Source organism: Thalassophryne amazonica, chromosome 14, assembly GCF_902500255.1.
Source record: "Thalassophryne amazonica chromosome 14, fThaAma1.1, whole genome shotgun sequence".
NCBI lineage: Eukaryota > Metazoa > Chordata > Actinopteri > Batrachoidiformes > Batrachoididae > Thalassophryne > Thalassophryne amazonica.
Window position 1 is genome coordinate 46,407,536 of NC_047116.1, and position 19,369 is coordinate 46,426,904.

Consider the following 19,369-nt stretch of genomic DNA (forward strand, 5'->3'; position numbering starts at 1 on the left):
TGCTGCCCCTGCGACCCGACTCCGGATAAAGCGGAAGAAAATGGATGGATGGAATATCCTCTGATTTGTCTCAAGAAAACTGATTGTTTAATAAATATTTACATTTTATATATATAAAATATTTATAATTACCCCTTTCCAAATTTTGATGATAGGTGTTGCATGCCTTAGGTCTTAAATGCAGGAATGGATGTATATATAAAAAACAATTTAAGTTGACTACATAAAACATAAAATATCTTGGGCTCATACTGTCTGCAATGAACTCAAAGTAAATGTAAATGTAACCACTTAAAAAATAGCATTTTCCATGTCGTCCCAGCTTTATGATTTTCATTTTGCTGGCAGACTACAGGCTCCATGTATGCAAAATTGTGTGTGTGTGTGTGTGTGTGTGTGTGTGTGTGTGTGTGTGTGTGTGTGTGTGTGTGTGTGTGTGTGTGTGTGTGTGTGTGTGTGTTTTAAGATTTTGGAATATAGGCCTAGTAAGATTTTAATTTTTGGTGTCAATTTTGATTAAGGTGTTAATTTTTGTGAAGCTGAAGTAAAATGATTGAGGGCTAATCCTCCAAATACACATTATAATACTTGGTAAAGCCTGAGTTATTTCCATCATACCAGCTTTGTGAATGCCAGTCTTGTGCTGTGACCTTCTTGAATTGAAAGAGAATAAAAGAATATAAATGAAAAAGATTGTGTGTCTTGTCAGGTTATTAGGTTATAGGTTACATTATAGTGAGCTCTAGCTCTGTTGTGTTTTATTATGAATTGGCCAAGACTTTAAGTATTCACACCATATTATAATTTTACCAGACTGATCCTTTGGGTTTCTGGCTGATTGCTATTTGTATTGCACCTAGGGCCACCACTGCCCCAATTATATTAATTTATTGTCATTAGTATCCTTAAGGGCATATAATCATTATGCTACACCACATTGGATGTATAATGAGCTGCTGTAAACTACAGGCATTTAGCATTTTAGAATGCCAAGTCCTACTTCCACAGTTATTGTGGTGAAAGTAACTCAAAAGTAATACAGGAGTCCTGTAATGCACTACAATTCAGAAACAGTAATACTGTAATGTAATGAATGACACTGAAATAACAGTAACTAGCCATCTACTGTATAATGTATTACAGTTTACATTTTAGGGGAGGTGATGGTTTTGTGGTTAAGGGGTGGGCTTGAGACCAGAGGATTCAAATTTCAGCCTGACCAGAAAATCTCTCAGGGCCCATGAGCAAGGTCCTTAATCCCCTAGTTGCTCCCGGTGTGTAGTGAGCACCTTGTATGGCAGCACCCTGACATCGGGGTGAATGTGAGGCATTATTGTAAAGAGCTTTGAGCGTCTGATGCAGATGGAAGAGTGCTATATAAATGCAGTCCGTTTACCATTTTGGAGGTAAGTTGCCCAACACTGGCTAGTACAAACATTGTTACAGATGTGGTGCAATTGCACAACCTGACAAGACTGAAGGATGCTATAACAAACAGAACTATCTTTAGATTCAGTTCACATTTGTTCTTTTTGCTGCAGAGGTCTATATGTTTCCTTTGGTTTTAGACAACACTGGGTTGCACAGTGATGTCAGACAGATCTGACCTCTGTCATTTCTGAGAGCATCTGAGTTCTACCTGTTGGGGCACCATTTGTAGATGATATGAGCTTCCCTTCTGTCTTCCCTCACTTGCTCCATCTTATCTGGAGTGATGGAGCTTTTTGAGTCAGATTCTGAACTTGCTGCATACCTGTGCATGGTCACTGTCACAGTCTACACTGTGGTCACTATGAGTGATGAAAATATTGTTCAAGGCAGCTATCCTAGTGACAGCAAAGTTTACCTGGTACCAATAGCATGATCTTGATTGGGTCCACAAAAAGTTGTTGTAACTTTACCATGAAGTAGCTGTTTGTGACACAGAGTTTGTAATACAGTAGCTGCACATCTCCAGTAACCTCTCTCCATTCTCCTTCATCTTGCCTATCCCATGGTGCGCTATGCTATTTCCTACCCTGGGTTTGAAATCTCCAAGGATTTACAGGTGACCCACAGTGGTAGACAAGTGATGCAAAGGTAGGATGTCTAGCAAACCCTACCCTTTATCACAAGCTTCCTCCTGGAGTTTTCTCTGTTTGAAGAAGGTGAAATCTTTCTCCCTTAGGTATTCAATGAGCTGTCATTGCATGCGAATGGCAAATGTGAGGGAAACTGCTTGATTTCCTGCAACATTCGCTGGGTTGTGCTCTCCCCTTGCTTGGCTCACAGGGTGTCACATGCATCATGCCTGGATTTTGAACATTTTAAAGTTGGCAAGGCAACAAGGGTCCTCTCAGAGCCAACTCGGGTGTCACGAATCCCTCTGAATGTAGTCCCTGCAACTCATAATGTGTGAGAATCGTGACAGAACTTTGTGAGTGGTTAACAATGGATGAAACGACATTGTGAGTGACTGGAGACAAAAAGGAGGATCTGACATTCCCCATGCCATATGTATGATGTGGACATATTTGGCGCGGGTCTGTGCAAAATATGGTTGATATTCGGATTTTATTTTGTACCACTTCAGGGATATACCAACTGTGAATCTGTCGCTCATTTGCATGTTTGACTGCTAATTCGCTTCTCCAACTCCTCTCAAACAGTCACACCCTAGTGAGATAGGACCCTGAGAAGTAGCCGTCTGAGAGTCTAGCTTCATGCAAGGTAGATGTGTCCTGATTCAGTCTGCTAAGTTCTCTGTTGATGCTTTAGTTCTGTGGGAGTCATCAATCTTTGTGATGGACTGGAGTCCTGTCCAGTGGGAGTTGTAGACTCTCATCCACTTCACACTGCCTTATATGGTGATAAGTACTGAGCCAGATGGGTCTCAGGGCCTGTGGAGAACTTACTTGTCAATTTTTAGAGATGATCTTTGAGGCCAGGTAGCATGGTCTTTACATTCCAGGTCAATATCTGAATAGTTGGAGTCATATTTTAATGTGTGTAACTTGACCAGTGTAGTGGTGATATCATTCTTGCCATGTTAGGGTAGGTCAGTCATTAAAAGAGCATTTTGTATATTCACAAATGTTTGGGACTCTTTTTAAGTGTAGTTACAGCATGCAGTGTTGTATTTGTGTTATAATTAGTTTTGTTTCCTCAATCTTAGTGACCTTTGCTGGCATTTAGGGAATAACCCTGTTGTGTCTGATGATTTGTGGACATTAATGCAGGAATTTATGGTTGCAAATATCTGTTTTACCGGTGACGCATCAATTTGTGACCGTAATCCAGCATTAACGTCCACAAATCATCAGACACAACAGGGTTATTCTCATTCCAATCCAGTTCCATCATTTGCACGGTTTATTTTTCTGGAAGTAATTCGGTCAGTGAAGCTTACCGTAGAAACAGCGTCTTCATGCCAAACTGGAAATTCTGTGAGCAGATTCACAAAGTTCTGCATCTCATCAACTGCACTGAGTAATTCCGTGTCAGAATCCACATCAGTACTTTCATATGCTAGCTTAAATCCACGCATTTCAGCATCGTCGTCTCTGCACCAGTTTATCTCGCTCTCATGTGAGAGTGCCATTATTGACACCTGCACAGTAACACGGTCAGGGCATGGAGTAATGCATCAAATGTGAAATGGTCGGCTATTTTGTCACCATCTACTCAATATTTTATGGTCTGAAATCTCACACAATTAACCAATCAGATTTGTGGAAGAAATGTAATTTGATTAGAAGTAGATCTTATCTACCTCATAAAATCATTGCAAAACAACGTTGAAAAAGCCACTTTTCTTCTCGTATTACAATGTACGGTTAACATGCTTTCGAGCACACGCACTTGGGGATGGGACAAAACAGCTTAGCTTCACAGAAAGAGTCATATGACACGAGGATACCGGTGGAGAAATTCGGAAGTTTCCTCATCCTTATGATCCACTTTTTCATTGTTGTTGTCTTGCAGTTGAAGTAATACAAATACAATTTAATGTGTTGATGTAACTGCACACCTGCACACCTGCACAATCAAAACACAAGACTGGCATGTCTACCAAAGTGTGTGAATTAGAATGTTACAGATTTGTAGGATTCACTCATCCCCTTTCAAAAAACAAACAAAACTAGAAGCACTCGGAGAGTGCAAACCTCTGCCAAGGCCATGGGGTCACTGACGCCATAACATCTACACGCCGTGGAATCATTGAACCTAAAAAAGTCTAACAATGATGATTGCTAGTAAAAAACGTTTCATCTGCTGTGATTGGATAGCATGTATCCTTAGTGCTTGGCATCACAGTTTATTGCAACTTGCACCTTTCCCAGAAGCTACTGTCATCTGAGTACTGATATTGATATTGCATGTGCTTATAGACAAAAACAAATAAGAGACAAAATTCAATTTATTATTCAACTAAACTGCAAATATATGAATTTTTTAACATTTATGAAACACTTCTCTAAATAAATAACAGTAAATTCTGAAATAGAACTATTTTTTAAGTGCTGCATGTGCTACACAAGGCCATAGGGTCACTGACCCTAAAGAGATTCCCTCCTTGGCACAGTGATCTATTCAACAATTCAGTGTTACAACCAAAACTATGATACATACACTTTTCTTTCCTTTATATTTGACATCCTTGACCATGAAAATGTACCACTAGAACTTGGAATCACTTTTATGTCTTTATTAGTTCAAAGTTATTGTATAAAAACGATTTTTCGGTAATGGCGGTTTTCTTCTGGATCTAGCTCCATAACATTTGAAGCTACATCAAATCTGATGACACCTTACTGAATCAGTACAGATTCAGCTACAATTTGGTGTTAGTTGTGCAACTCTAGCTTCATTTGTCACCTCACACTGACACATTTTCTATTTTCCCTATATTTTTTGCATATTCTGGATCACCAGATCCGGAATCCGAATCCGATCATCACCAAACTTTGTTGTTTGATAGAACATTTGACTATGTTACACCCTAATTTTTTTCAAGCCTTTCTGCTGTTGTGTGTTGGGGGGTGTGGCTGGATGTTTTGGTGTTCTTTTCTTTTCTTTGCTCTTCAGGTGGCATGCGAACTGATTTGTCTGTGGAGAAGGTGCTGGCTGAAGAGTCCTCACCCTCATCAACATCATGTGTAGCACCTGTGACTGGTGCTCACATGCAACCTTAAAGACTTTCAGCTGAAGCAGATAATTGGACGGCGTTCTGCATTTAAGTCATGTGTGATTCAAGCAGAACTGCCGGGAACTCGACCTTGTGATGTTCCTTTGTGAGACGCTGAGGACCGCGCCTGGGTTTGACACATCGAGCCCGTGAAGCAGGGAAGGGTGAGGACACATGCTGTCAGCACACATTAAAGGTAATTAAGTGTTTGATTAATTGTTGATAGTAACTTGGTGTTTTGTTACACAGTATACTTGAATTGTGATGAGAATTGTGCAGCTTGCTTCTCACTGCTGTGGCGTGCGGATAAGTGATCCTCCACCTGTTGTGAGAAGCTGCTCATTTGCATAAAGTTAAAAAAGATACAGACCTGAATGTGTTGCTGATAGCGTGTGTCTTTTGAAAGATATTGTTGTAACTGCTGACTTACCTCACCTCTTCTTTGCTTCACAGAGAGTCGGTTTGTCGTGTCCACCTGGGGGGTGTTTGGCGGTGGTAGTGAGTCCAGGAGTGCCGGGCTTTGATCCTTGCGGGCGCTGGAGAGCGTGCCAACAGTCACTCCACCAGAGGGACGCTGTTTTTGTTTTTACACCTTTTATGCACAGTGGGTGTAATAAATATATTGTTTTTGGAACCGCTTTTCTGGTTATTTGTAGCGCTGGGTTCCGTCTGACGCAGGTCCGCTCCTCAACCCGCGTCGACACATAACATCTGCCTTATTTTTGTGGAGTTAGAAACTAGGATGTCAAAATTCCCCCTATCCCGCAATGGTGAAGAATCCTTTAAAAAATTCCTGGATCCGGATCGTGATCCGGATCACCACTAAAATTTAATCACTTGTTCCTCTTGTCATTTCCAACCAATCCACAAAATTTCATCAAAATCTGTTCAAAGCTTTTTGAGTTATCCTGCTGACAAACAGACAAACAAACAAACTTGACCGAAAACATAACCTCCTTGGCGGAGGTAACAATGCAAAAACATATAGTAGCTATATCTGTCCATCTGTGTTTCCATCCAAAAGCTCACAGTCTAAAAAAAGCAAAATAGAAAACACAAAAAAGGCCATACTCATGTTAGATATATATTTCTGTGTTCAATTATGGTTCTCTTTATTTGTTTTCTGTACTTGTTTTGGCATTAAGGTAGTTATTTTATTTAGGATTATACTTTTAGTTTTCATTATTATTCTCACTTTCCTTTATTCTCTCTTGGTATGTGCATATCTCTAAGGGAGCGCCGGGAGGAGCTTGGAGTCGAGCCGCTGCTCCTCCACGTTGAAAGGAGTCAGTTGAGGTGGCTCGGGCATCTTTTCAGGATGCCCCCTGGACGCCTCGCTGGAGAGGTGTTCCGGGCACGTCCCACTGGGAGGAGGCCCCGGGGAAGACCCAGGACACGCTGGAGGGACTACATCTCTCGGCTGGCTTGGGAACGCCTTGGGGTTCCCCCAGAGGAGCTGGGGGAGGTGTGAGTGGATCGGGAGGTCTGGGCGGCTTTGCTTGAGCTGCTGCCCCTGCGACCCGACTCCGGATAAAGCGGAAGAAAATGGATGGATGGATGGATGGATGGTATGTGCATATCTATATATTGACATTATTGCACGGGCCTGGGGCAGGGGGATGGACCTCCCTCGAATGCCCGCGGGCGGCCAATAAGGGAAGGATTTTCTGAATTAACGTCTGCCTCTGTCACGCATATGTAATCCTGTATAAAAGCTGCTTCTGTCCATTGTTCTTGGTTCTGTAAGAGCGGATCTTGTCTGTAAGAGACGTTCTTGCAGGGCCCAGGCCTGATTATTTTTGCTGTGACTTTGATTAAATTTTAAAGTGTGAAATATTTTGAGTTTGTACTTTGTAAGAGGCAGAATTACAGAAAGAACTGGGGGAAGAAATAACAACTGGTGTTGTGACCCAGTCTAGGTCATAAGGTCACAGTGTTATGTCCAGTCTCACGTTTAACTCTGGAAGGAAACTTATGCACCATATTATGTGGACAGTGTAGATAAGTATTGGCATTATTATCTGTGGTTATAATCTTGAGGCCAAAGGTTAAGGCCACGAGGTCATTATTTGACATTATTATATGGTATGGGATTTTGCCAACTTCTGATTGGCCCATTCGCCACTTTCTGAGCTGTACCACATGCCGAGTAGACCGCGCATGCAAAACGAGTGCACCTCGTGTGCAGCGGAGTGCTAGGTAATCGAGCAACGCCTTCTATCGATAACGACCAATCAGATAACGCGATACAATGCCTACTTTGGCTGTCAGTTTGTTGACAAGATGGCAGAAGACATGTTTGTGTCTGTTAGCAACGGTGACTTAAAACGACTTTTACACGAAAAAGATCCAAAGAACACCCGCAGAAATACATAGTCAGCAGCCGACCTGTTTCGCAAGTACGTCACTGAAAAGGGACATGCGCCCAACTTTGAAACTTATGACAGACAGGTTCTTGACGGAATACTCGGAAGCTAGACAGGTGAATGGCGAACTTTATAAGAAAACAAGCCTGATGACTCTTTGTCTTGGACTTAACAGGCATCTCCAGTCAATTAATGGAATGTCAGGTGGTCCAATATGACAGTAATAATAAAGAGTTGAAACTTGAGATTGATTTTTTAGTTTTAGTATGTTTGACAAACTCCCAATTTTCTTGTTTACCATATAATAAAGCAGTTATAGACTGTGGATCTGGTCAGGATGGGGTTCACCGAGGCCAGTGAATCCCATCCTGACCAGGTCCGCATAATCACGGGTACACCTCATCAAAAGTCTATAATTGTATATTCTAGGCTATATTGGCTACAGACCCTGCCATTAGATCATGTGCTTGTTTATCTACTATCTTGGTTGGCAAGATTCACCCCAGTCTTGGGACTAAGAAATCATTAATCTCCTTCTTTACTATCATCTCATTTTGAATCTTCTCAGAGCTCTCAAGTTGAGATACGCTCAAGGAGTTATTTTCCACCATATCTTGTCTTGCAGGTCATTTTGGTGGAATGTCATGCATTAGCATGAGAGCGTGACAACATATTGAATCTCACCCCAAGTGCATGGGACATGACAAGACCATTTTAAAGTGGGAGCCTCACTCCGAATGAGTGAGACTTGAGAGCTCTGGCTTCTGGAAAAAACAAATGTTATGTTAAAGCCCAGCTGATGAATTGTTCCAATCAAGTAGTTCCCAAAATCGGATGCCTCAAACAACTGAGAGAAAAATTTGAGTCGCAACAAAAACTTAATGTGCTTCATGTGGAAGCAATAAACAGCTCAGGTTGGCAACAAAAAACACCAGATGGCCATATTTGTGACAGGACCAAAAGAAAAAAAATGTCATGTTCATTCAGCAAATGTGTCAGTCAGAACAACATTGTAAGAATCCTGTCCTTCTCTTGGGCACCCAGAGCCTCGTATTTTTCTATTTTTTGTGTCCTTGATGGAAAAGAACCATATTTACAAGTCAGACTTTTGAAGTCACTTTCACATGAATAAGTTCTGGGTTGTGTCTTAAATTCCTTAGCAAACAGAGGGAGGTGGTTGTGTGAATAATATTTTGTTGGTGTGGAAAATCACTGGGTTTGCGCACTGGCTATAATGCGAATAAATAACGTTCCACCAACTGTAATGCAAACACTGTACCTCCGCACACGTTTTGGGAAGGAGCCAGCAGAGGGCTCACTAAGCCCCTGTTATTCCCAAAAAAGGCCACAGAAACTGCCACCTGCTCCTTGACCTTGACCCCGGCAACAAAATCACACTCAGCTGGGTACATACGTGTGTGTTTGAAATGCACATGTGGGACATAGTGCTGCCTCACTACCCTCAGGGTTGCAGGGAGCTCCTATGTAGATAGAGAGGCTGAGAGGTGGCAACCTTTAACCTTTCCCCTTTTTTGTGTTGACTCAGTGACTCTGACACAGCTGCAACATCCAGCAGGTGAAACAATTCATTTTCAGCTCTGAGCTGCAGCTCTGAAGGAACCACGAAGAATGGAGGCATGAAAATTTACCCCAAACCAATGCAGGATGGTAATACTAAACATAAAGTTGCATCACAGAGGACTGTGATGCAAGTGGCGAGCTTCCAAAACAAAAGGATTCCAGTTCAACACCACTTGTACGCTTTGTCCATGCAATTTGGAGTCGTCAGGAGGTGCATCCAGCATAAAACGTAGCAGCCATTTACTTATGTCACCTTGACACTTGCGTGAATTTGATCCCTGCACTGGCACGCAATCTGTTATCCGGGTATAATCCTTGAAAACTAACCGAAAAGACATTGGTAAACTTAATCCAAGTTCCTCCCTCTGTGGCCAAAATACTAAGGCTGGTGGGAAAGCAGAACACATGATATCCACAGTATTATTGAAAAGTCTTGACACTGTGGCAGTGGACACATTGAATAATACATGCAAAGTGCCACCAAAGTCAAAATGACTTGCTGATACACAGTTACAGATGAGTTGACCTTCAGTTGGGACCTAACTGTGTCAAAGACCTCATCCAGCTTGGCGCATAAGGGCAGTTCTGTCACCGTATGCACTCTCTCGTCATTGTTTATATAACGGCTGAGTAGATCCTTGTCATTTGAATGGAGCTTTGTATGTCACATGACATGGATTATTCGTGCCATTTGTGATGCGATGCATTTAGAGTGTGATTTGGTTACATTTAGAGTGCAAATTTGGTTCCATACATTTGGTACCATTGCACTCTGCACGTGCATGCGCGCGCACACACACACACACACACACACACACACACACACAAAACGTACGTGCGCACACAACACAAAACAAATCCACTGCACTGTAAGCCATCTGGACGCATGAAAAGCTGATGCGATTTTTGGCTGGACTGAGGAACTACACAAAAGTCTTTTTTGATGGAAGTCCAAAGTCAGTGCACAGCATCACTGGATGACACATCACAATTTGGACTTTATCAGCAGTGGAACACCAAAATGTAAGTCCCTTTTCTGTTGTTTATAAATTAATAGAATATCAAATGACAAGGATCTATTTTAGCCGTTATATAAAACAAATAATGAATGTTTTTACATTCTTTCAATGGAACAAATATTTAATTTGGTGAAAGCTGGGACATACCATTCAACTCGGCTTTGCCTTGTTGAATGGTATGCTCCAGCTTTCACCGAATTAAATATTCGTACCATTGAACTCATAGACATTCATTACTTGTATACTAACAGACTCATCTGATCAAACTTCATGTTCTTTGTGGTTTCCTTGGGCTTGCTGGAGGTCCCGGTACATCTGCCTACAGGTAGAGTGCAGGTAAGGTCATGTGAGTTGTTGGGGTCATTTAGTTGGTGCCACATGAGTGCGGTGGTGGATCATCACCTGTCACTTCAGCAGCATCCTCCTCATCTTGTGAGATGTCATCTCCAAGCCCCTCAGCTGCTGCAACAACAATAACAAAATTGTATTTAAAGTCGCACATATACAAAAACAAAAAACAAACAAACAAACAAACAAAAAAAAATATTACCAGCTCTAAGATATTATGCATCTACAACCCCAATTCCAAGGAAGTTGGGATGTTGTGTGAAATGTAAATCAAAACAGAATACAATGATTTGCAAATCTTCTTCAACCTGTATTCAACTGAATACACCGCAAAGACAAGATATTTAATGTTCAAACTGATAAACATTGGATTTAAACATTCCCAGCTTTGAAATAACTTTTCACCATCAAGTCACTCTCAAGTCATGAATCAGCAAATCCCAAGTCAAGTCTCAAGTCACAATGATCACCAATTGTTGCAAGTTGACTTGAGACTTGATTTGGGACTTGCAGATTGATGACTTGAGAATGACTTGACAGTGACTTCGTGCCACTTCTGTGAAACATTGTCAGAATTTTGGATACTTACAACTGGTGCAGTAGGGGCTTGTGACAGTTGGAGCAGAACATTAGCAGCAACAATTCTCCTGGTTGACTCCAGTCTCCTCTTCGTGTCCTGCCTGTTGAGAAACTTCAGCATGTCCTTCTCTCTCTTTCTCTTCTTAGGTAAAGCCACATGCTGAAAGATTGACGGCACATAGTCAGGGCTGAGGGGAGTGTCACTTTTGGCACCTGCAACATAAACAAAGACAGTAATTAATAACTGATTATTGAATATGTTGCTTAAAACACTGTGGAGCCCACTTTTATTCCTTGGCTTTTAACACTGCGTGAGGTGTACGGTCCTTGTGTCTTATTTTATGTTTATTTTATTGAAATTTATTGTTTTATCATGGTTTTTTATGTATTATTTTATCTTATCTATTTTACTGTTATTATTGTTATTATTATTAACTCAGCCACATGGGGTGTGCAGCCAGTACATTCTGAGTGCCGGTCCCAAGCCCAGATAAATGAGGAGGGTTGCATCAGGAAGGGCATCCGGAGTAAAACAAGCCAACCCAACTATGCAGACTCAGAATCGAATTCCCATACCGGATCGGTCGCGGCCCGGGTTAACAACGTCCGCCACTGGTGCTATTGCCCAACAGGGTGCCGGTGGAAATTGGGCTACTGCTGGGCGAAGACGACGAAGAAGGGGAGGAAAACGTTGCCACGAACAGCGGGAGAAGAAAACTAGAAGGGTGGAAATGAGAGTGGGGACTTTGAATGTTGGTAGTATGACTGGTAAAGGGAGAGAGCTGGCTGATATGATGGAGAGGAGAAAGGTAGACATATTGTGTGTGCAAGAGACCAAGTGGAAGGGAAATAAGAGCAGGAGCATCGGCGGTGGGTACAAGTTGTTGTACCATGGTGAGGACAGGAAGAGAAATGGTGTTGGGGTCATTTTAAAAGAAGAGTATGTTAAAAGTGTGTTGGAGGTTAAGCGAGTGTCTGACAGGGTGATGAGTGTGAAGTTGGAAATTGAAGGGGTGATGATGAATATCATCAGTGCATATGCCCCACAGGTAGATTGTTTAATAAAATCTTGGAAAGTGAGAGGATGCCTGAGGAGTGGAGATGAAGTGTGCTGGTTCCTATTTTCAAGAACAAGGGTGATGTGCAGAGCTGCAGTAACTACAGAGGCATAAAGCTGATCAGCCACAGCATGAAGTTATGGGAAAGAGTAGTAGAAGCTAGGCTTAGAAAACAGGTGAAGATCTGTGAGCAGCAATATGGTTTCATGCTGAGAAAGAGCACTACAGATGCAATGTTTGCTCTGAGAATACTGTTGGAAAAGTACAGAGAAGGACAGAAAGAGTTACATTGTGTGTTTGTAGACTTAGAAAAAGCTTATGATAGGGTGCCAAGAGAAGAGTTGTGGCATTGTATGAGGAAGTCTGGAGTGGCAGAGAAGTATGTTAGGGTAGTGCAGGACATGTACAAGAATAGTGTGACAGCGGTGAGATGCACAGTCGGAATGACAGACTCATTCAAGGTGGAGGTGGGATTACACCAAGGATCAGCTCTGAGTCCTTTCTTGTTTGTAGTGGTGATGGACAGGTTGACAGATGAGATCAGACAGGAGTCCCCATGGACTATGATGTTTGCAGATGACATTGTGATCTGTAGTGAGAGTAGAGAGCAAGTTGAGTCTAGTCTGGAGAAGTGGAGATATGCTTTGGAGAGAAGGGGAATGAAAGTCAGTAGAAGCAAGACTGAGTACATGTGTGTGAATGAGAGGGAGCCCAGTGGAATAGTGCAGTTACAAGGAGTAGAAGTGGTGAAAGTAGATGAGTTTAAATATTTGGGGTCAACTGTTCAAAGTAATGGAAAGTGTGGTAGAGAGGTGAAGAAGAGAGTGCAGGCAGGGTGGAGTGGGTGGAGAAAGGTGATTTGTGACCGAAGAATATCAGCAAGAGTGAACGGGAAAGTTTACAAAACAGTAGTGAGACCAGCTATGTTGTATGGTTTAGAGACAGTGGCACTAACAAAAAGACAGGAGGCAGAGCTGGAGGTGGCAGAGCTGAAGATGATGAGATTCACTTTGGGAGTGACAAGAATGGACAAGATTAGGAATGAACATATCAGAGGGACAGCTCAGGTGGGACGGTTTGGAGACAAAGTCAGAGAGGCGAGATTGAGATGGTTTGGACATGTGCAGAGGAGGGACCCAGGGTATATAGGGAGAAGGATGCTGAGGATGGAGCCACCAGGCAGGAGGAGAAGAGGGAGACCAAAGAGGAGGTTCATGGATGTGCTGAGAGAGGACATGCAGGTGGTTGGTGTGACAGAGGAAGATACAGAGGACAGGGTGAGATGGAAACGATTGATCTGCTGTGGCGACCCCTAACGGGAACAGCCGAAAGACAAAGAAGATTGTTATTATTATTATTTTGCGTGTCTATGCTTTTGCCGTGCAGCACTTTGGAGACTCAAGTCTGTTTAAATGTGCTTTCTAAATAAAGTGGATTGGATTGGATTGGATTGAATATTGCAATGCATGAACAAAAAAGTGACTTCCCCACAGAAAATTAAGGCAACTGCCAAAACAAATTTTAATAAATACAGAAACATGTAGTGAATGGAACGCCGGTGCACCACAGATGTCTGCGTAATTAAAGGATTTATGTAAGGTGCATAACAACGAGTAATGTTGCAATGTATTGTTACATCTTCAACGGAGTCCTAATATTTAAGGAAACATTGAAATGTTAGTCTTGGTTGTGCACCTTAAATGATTTTAAATAATAATACAACCCCAATTCCAGTGAAGTTGGGACATTGTGTAAAATATAATAAAAACAGAATACAATGATTTGCAAATCCTCTTCAACCTATATTCAGTTGAATACACCACAAAGACAAGATATTTAATGTTCAAACTGATAAACTTTATTGTTTTTGTGCAAATATTTGCTCATTTTGAAATGGATGCCTGCAACAAGTTTCAAAAAAGCTGGGACAGTGGTATGTTTACCGCTGTGTTACATCACCTTTCCTTCTAACAACACTCAATAAGTGTTTTGGAACTAAGGACACTCATTGTTGAAGCTTTCTATGTGGAATTCTTTCCCATTCTTGCTTGATGTACGACTTCAGTTGTTCAACAGTCCGGGGTCTCCACTGTCATATTTTTTGTGCTTCATAATGTGCCACACATTTTCAATGGGCGACAGGTCTGAATTGCAGGCAGGCCAGTCTAGTACCCGCACTCTTTTACTACGAAGCCACGCTGTTGTAACACATGCAGAATGTGGCTTGGCATTGTCTTGCTGAAATAAGCAGGGACGTCCTTGAAAAAGATGTTGCTTGGATGGCAGCATTTGTTGCTCCAAAACCTGGATGTACCTTTCAGCATTGATGATTCCATCATAATTGTGTAAGTTGTCCATGCCATGGGCACTAACACACCTCCATACCATCAGAGATGCTGGCTTTTGAACTTTGCACTGATAACAATCTGGATGTTTTTTTTTCCTTTTTTGTCCGGAGGACACGACGTCCATGATTTCCAAAACAATTTGACATGTGGACTCATCAGACCACTGCACACTTTTCCACTTTGTGTCTATCCTTTTCAAATGAGCTCGGGCCCAGAGAAGGCTGTGATTTTGATTTGATTTGATCATTTATTTAGTCCCCATGGGGGCAATTCAGGTGCAGTCAGCAGTAAAAATTACATTACATTCATAAAACCACATCATACAAATTCATAAAAAACATAAAAACATAAAAAACATAAAAACACAGCAGAATAAATATACAAAACAAGAGCCCAGAAATAAGGTGCGAGTCAGTGTAGACTTAAGTGCAACAGTGAGTCCTTAGGTGTTATTTAGGAAAGCAATGGCTGTGGGAATAAAAGAGTGTTTTAGTCTGTTGGTTCTGCATCTGGGCATTACCAGGCGTCTGCCCGAGGGCTGAAACTTAAATTGTGGGTGCAGAGGGTGTGCAGAATCGGCCATAATTTTCCTGGCTTTTGACACAACCCTTGTTTTAAAAAGGCCCATAATGTCCGTGCACTGAGTTCCCATAATTTTACCACATTCCTTGACAATATTACAAGGACGATTATGATTCTTAAGGTTTTAAGGTGGCGTTTCTGGATGTTGATGTATGTGTTAACTGACAATGGTTTTCTGAAGTGTTCCTGGGCCCACACGGTAAGATACTTTACACAATGATCCATCCATCCATCCATTTTCTTCCGCTTTATCCGGAGTCGGGTCACGGGGGCAGCAGCTCAAGCAAAGCCGCCGAGACCTCCCGATCCACACACACCTCCCCCAGCTCCTCCGGGGGAACCCCAAGGCGTTCCATAGCCAGCCGAGAGATATAGTCCCTTCAGCGTGTCCTGGGTCTTCCCCGGGGCCTCCTCCCAATGGGACGTGCCCGGAACACCTCTCCAACGAGGCGTCCAGGGGGCATCCGGAAAAGATGCCCGAGCCACCTCAACTGACTCCTTTCGACGTGGAGGAGCAGCAGCTCGACTCCAAGCTCCTCCCGAGTGACCGAGCTCCTCACCCTATCTCCAAGGGAGTGCCCAGCCACCCTGCGGAGGAAACTCATCTCGGCCGCCTGTACTCGCAACCTCGTTCTTTCGGTCATGAGCCAAATCTCATGACCATAGGTGAGGATCGGAACATAGATCGATCGGTAAATCGAGAGCTTTGTCCCCCTACTCAGCTCTCTCTTCACCACAACGGTCCGATACAGCGACCGCATCACTGCAGATGCTGCACCGATCCATCTATCGATCTCATGCTCCATCCGTCCCTCACTCGTGAACAAGACCCCGAGATACTTAAACTCCTCCACTTGAGGCAAGGACACTCCACCGACCTGAAGAAGGCAAAGCACCTTTTTCCGGTCGAGAACCATGGCCTCGGATTTGGAGGTGCTGATTTTCATTCCGGACGCTTCACACTTGGCTTCAAACTGCCCCAGTGCACACTGAAGGTCCTGATTTGACGAAGCCAACAGAACCACATTGTCCGCAAACAGCAGAGACGAGATTCTGTGGTTCCCAAACCAGACCCCCTCTACACTGTGGCTGCGCCTAGAAATTCTGTCCATAAAAATAATGAACAGAACCGGTGGCAAAGGACAGCCCTGGTGGAGGGCAGCGTGCACTGGAAACAGGTTTGACTTACTACCGGCAATGCGAACCAAGCTCCTGCTGCGGTCATACAGGGACCAGATAGCCCTTAGCAAAGGACCCCGGACCCCGTACTCCCGGATCACTTCCCACAGGGTGCCCCGAGGGACACGGTCGAATGCCTTCTCCAGATCCACAAAACATGTGGACTGGTTGGGCGAACTCCCATGAACCCTCGAGCACCCGATGGAGCATGTAGAGCTGGTCCAGTGTGCCGCGACCAGGACGAAAACCACACTGCTCCTCCTGAATCCGAGGTTCGACCATCGGTCGAATTCTCGTCTTCAGTACTCTGGAATAGACCTTACCGGGGAGGATGAGGAGTGTGATCCCCCTATAGCTGGAACACACCCTCCGGTACCCCTTCTTAAACAGAGGGACCGGAGGGTGGACCAGACTTTACACAATGATGATGGTTTTTAATACAGTGCCGCCTGAGAGATCGAAGGTCATGGGCATTCAGTGTTGGTTTTTGGCCTTGCTGCTTACGTGTAGAAAGTTCTCCAGATTCTCTGAATCTTCTGATTATATTATGGACTGTAGATGATGGAATCCCTACATTCCTTGCAATTGAACATCGAGAAACATTGTTCTTAAATTGTTGGACTATTTTTTCACACAGTTGGTTTCAAAGTGGTGATCCTCACCCCATCTTTGCTTGTGAATGGCTGAGCCTTTTGAGGATGCTCCTTTTATACCGAATCATGACACTCACCTGTTTCCAGTTAGGTGTTCTTTGAGCATTCATCAACTTTCCCAGTCTTTTGTTGCCCCGTCCCAACTTTTTTGAAACGTGTTGCAGGCATCCATTTCAAAATGAGCAAATATTTGCACAAAAACAACAAAGTTTATCAGTTTGAACATTAAATATCTTGTCTTTGTGGTGTATTCAATTGAATATAGATTGAAGAGAATTTGCAAATCATTGCAATCTGTTTTTAATTTACATTTTACACAATGTCCCAACTTCATTGGAACTGGGGTTGTAATTATGTCCGCCAATGATGTAATAAAATCATTGGCATTTATTTATTTGTCTGTCTGTATGTCTGTTAGGGCCCCTTCACACATAACACGATTGAAGCCGACTGGTCCACAAAGGAGGAATCATATGCCACTTGGGAAAAATCAGAGTTGCCTCGAACACCTCATACAGCAGTCGCCACAAGCATTCGAGCATGGCACAAGTACTCCACATTCGCATTGAGCTCATGGCAGAAACCCATTCGAATGGCGTGCAAGATGAGGCTGCACTGCCATCTGATCATGTTCACAGCATTCGCACGGTGTGCCGAACACAGGTTGGATATATCTTGCCACAGCCGAGGAGCTGAACAAAATCATCAGCTATGTCGCACAGTGGCCGAATGGCACGATTAAGGCAGCCTTCACAGCAGTGGCCAAATGTCGATGAATCCCGGACAAATGGTCATTCGATCCACTCGGCCGGAGTCGGCCAAAGTCCAGATGTTACCCACCAACATTGAACACCACTCGCGGTCACTTAGAAAAGGCAGGGCTATTCACGCAGCTGGCACAATAGTAGAGTGCAGGCAACCACTTTCAACCTGGCTGTGTGAATGGCCCCACATTTCCTAAGTGCCCCACGACTGTGCCGTTACCAAGCAACACATGTTATGCAGGGCCCCCCCCGCAACACATGTGGCATGCGAGTGTGTGTGTCCCCCGCAACACAGATGTTGTGAGGAGTGTGTCGTTGTCCTGTTTGCACTGTGTTTGTGCGTGAGCTGCGGTATCATTCACGCTTGTCCAACTGTGCAATGTTTTGCAATTTCCCCATTTCATTTTTGTTTTGCGTTATTTTGGCCGGTTTGTGCTTCTTTCGCCATTAGCAGGGTTACGTCAAACCTATTGCACAGATTTTGACAAGATTTTCACCAGAAATAGATATTAGGCCATGGAAGACTCCATTAAATTTTGGATGTGATCCGGATCTGGATATTGGATCAAGATTTCAGGCCACAGGCTTTGAAGGATTATGTAAAAAAACAAACAACAACAAAAAAATTACTTCAGAGATTCTCACCAGATTTGCATCACAGATAACTATTAGGGTATGGAAGACTCCACTGAATTTTGGATGTGATGTGGATCCTAATTCTGGATCAAGATTTTACTTTATATAGGCTTTGAAGGATCTATCTCTCTCTCTCTCTCTCTCTCTCTCTCTCTCTCTCTCTCTCTCTCTCTCTCTCTATATATATATATACGAGGGCTGTCAATAAAGTATAGGTCCTTTTTATTTTTTTCAAAAACTATATGGATTTCATTCATATGTTTTTACGTCAGACATGCTTGAACCCTCGTGCGCATGCGTGAGTTTTTCCACGCCTGTCGGTGACGTCATCCGCCTGTGAGCACTCCTTGTGGGAGGAGTCGTCCAGCCCCTTGTCGGAATTCCTTTGTCTGAGAAGTTGCTGAGAGACTGGCGCTTTGTTTGATCAAAATTTTTTCTAACCCTGTGAGGCACATCGAAGTGGACACGGTTCGAAAAATTAAGCTGGTTTTCGGTGAAAATTTTAACGGCTGATGAGAGATTTTGAGGTGATACTGTCGCTTTAAGGACTTCCCACAGAGCAGGACGTCGCGCAGCGCTCCCAGGCACCGTCATCAGCCTGTTTCAAGCTGAAAACCTCCACATTTCAGGCTCTATTGATCCAGGATGTCATGAGAGAACAGAGAAGTTTCAGAAGAAGTCGGTTTCAGCATTTTATCTGGATATTCCACTGTTAAAGGAGATTTTTTTAATGAAAGATGTGCGGATAACAAGGTGTAATGGCCGGATTAAGGTATATTGAGATATATTTAATCTAATGTCATTTATTTTCTTCTCAAAGTAATCTAAAAAATCTTGGTCTGCAAAAGGAGAGAGACTTACAGCTGGTTGTCCATGAATAAGTGTTGCTATCGTGTCGAACAAGAACTTTCATTTTCTGAAAGTGATGCTAAGATATCAGGCATTCTGGCTCCAAGTACAATTGTTGTTGAAGAGTCGAAGTGTCCTCGTAATGATAAATAAGGTTCTTATTCCAGTAAACACGGCAATGAGATTGTAAAATTGACAAGCGAGTGATCTGAGACCAGTGACACAAGAGGCATGATATCA

At 43.0% G+C, this 19,369-nt stretch overlaps 1 long non-coding RNA gene across 1 annotated transcript; it reads left to right on the plus strand.

Moving 5' to 3' along the window:
• The first annotated feature begins 3,662 nt into the window (after nt 1-3,662).
• LOC117524647 lies at nt 3,663-12,411 on the plus strand. The gene is made up of 3 exons (XR_004564817.1): nt 3,663-3,736; nt 9,698-9,701; nt 12,401-12,411. It is a non-coding gene; the product is annotated as an uncharacterized LOC117524647 (long non-coding RNA).
• The last annotated feature ends 6,958 nt before the right edge of the window (nt 12,412-19,369 follow it).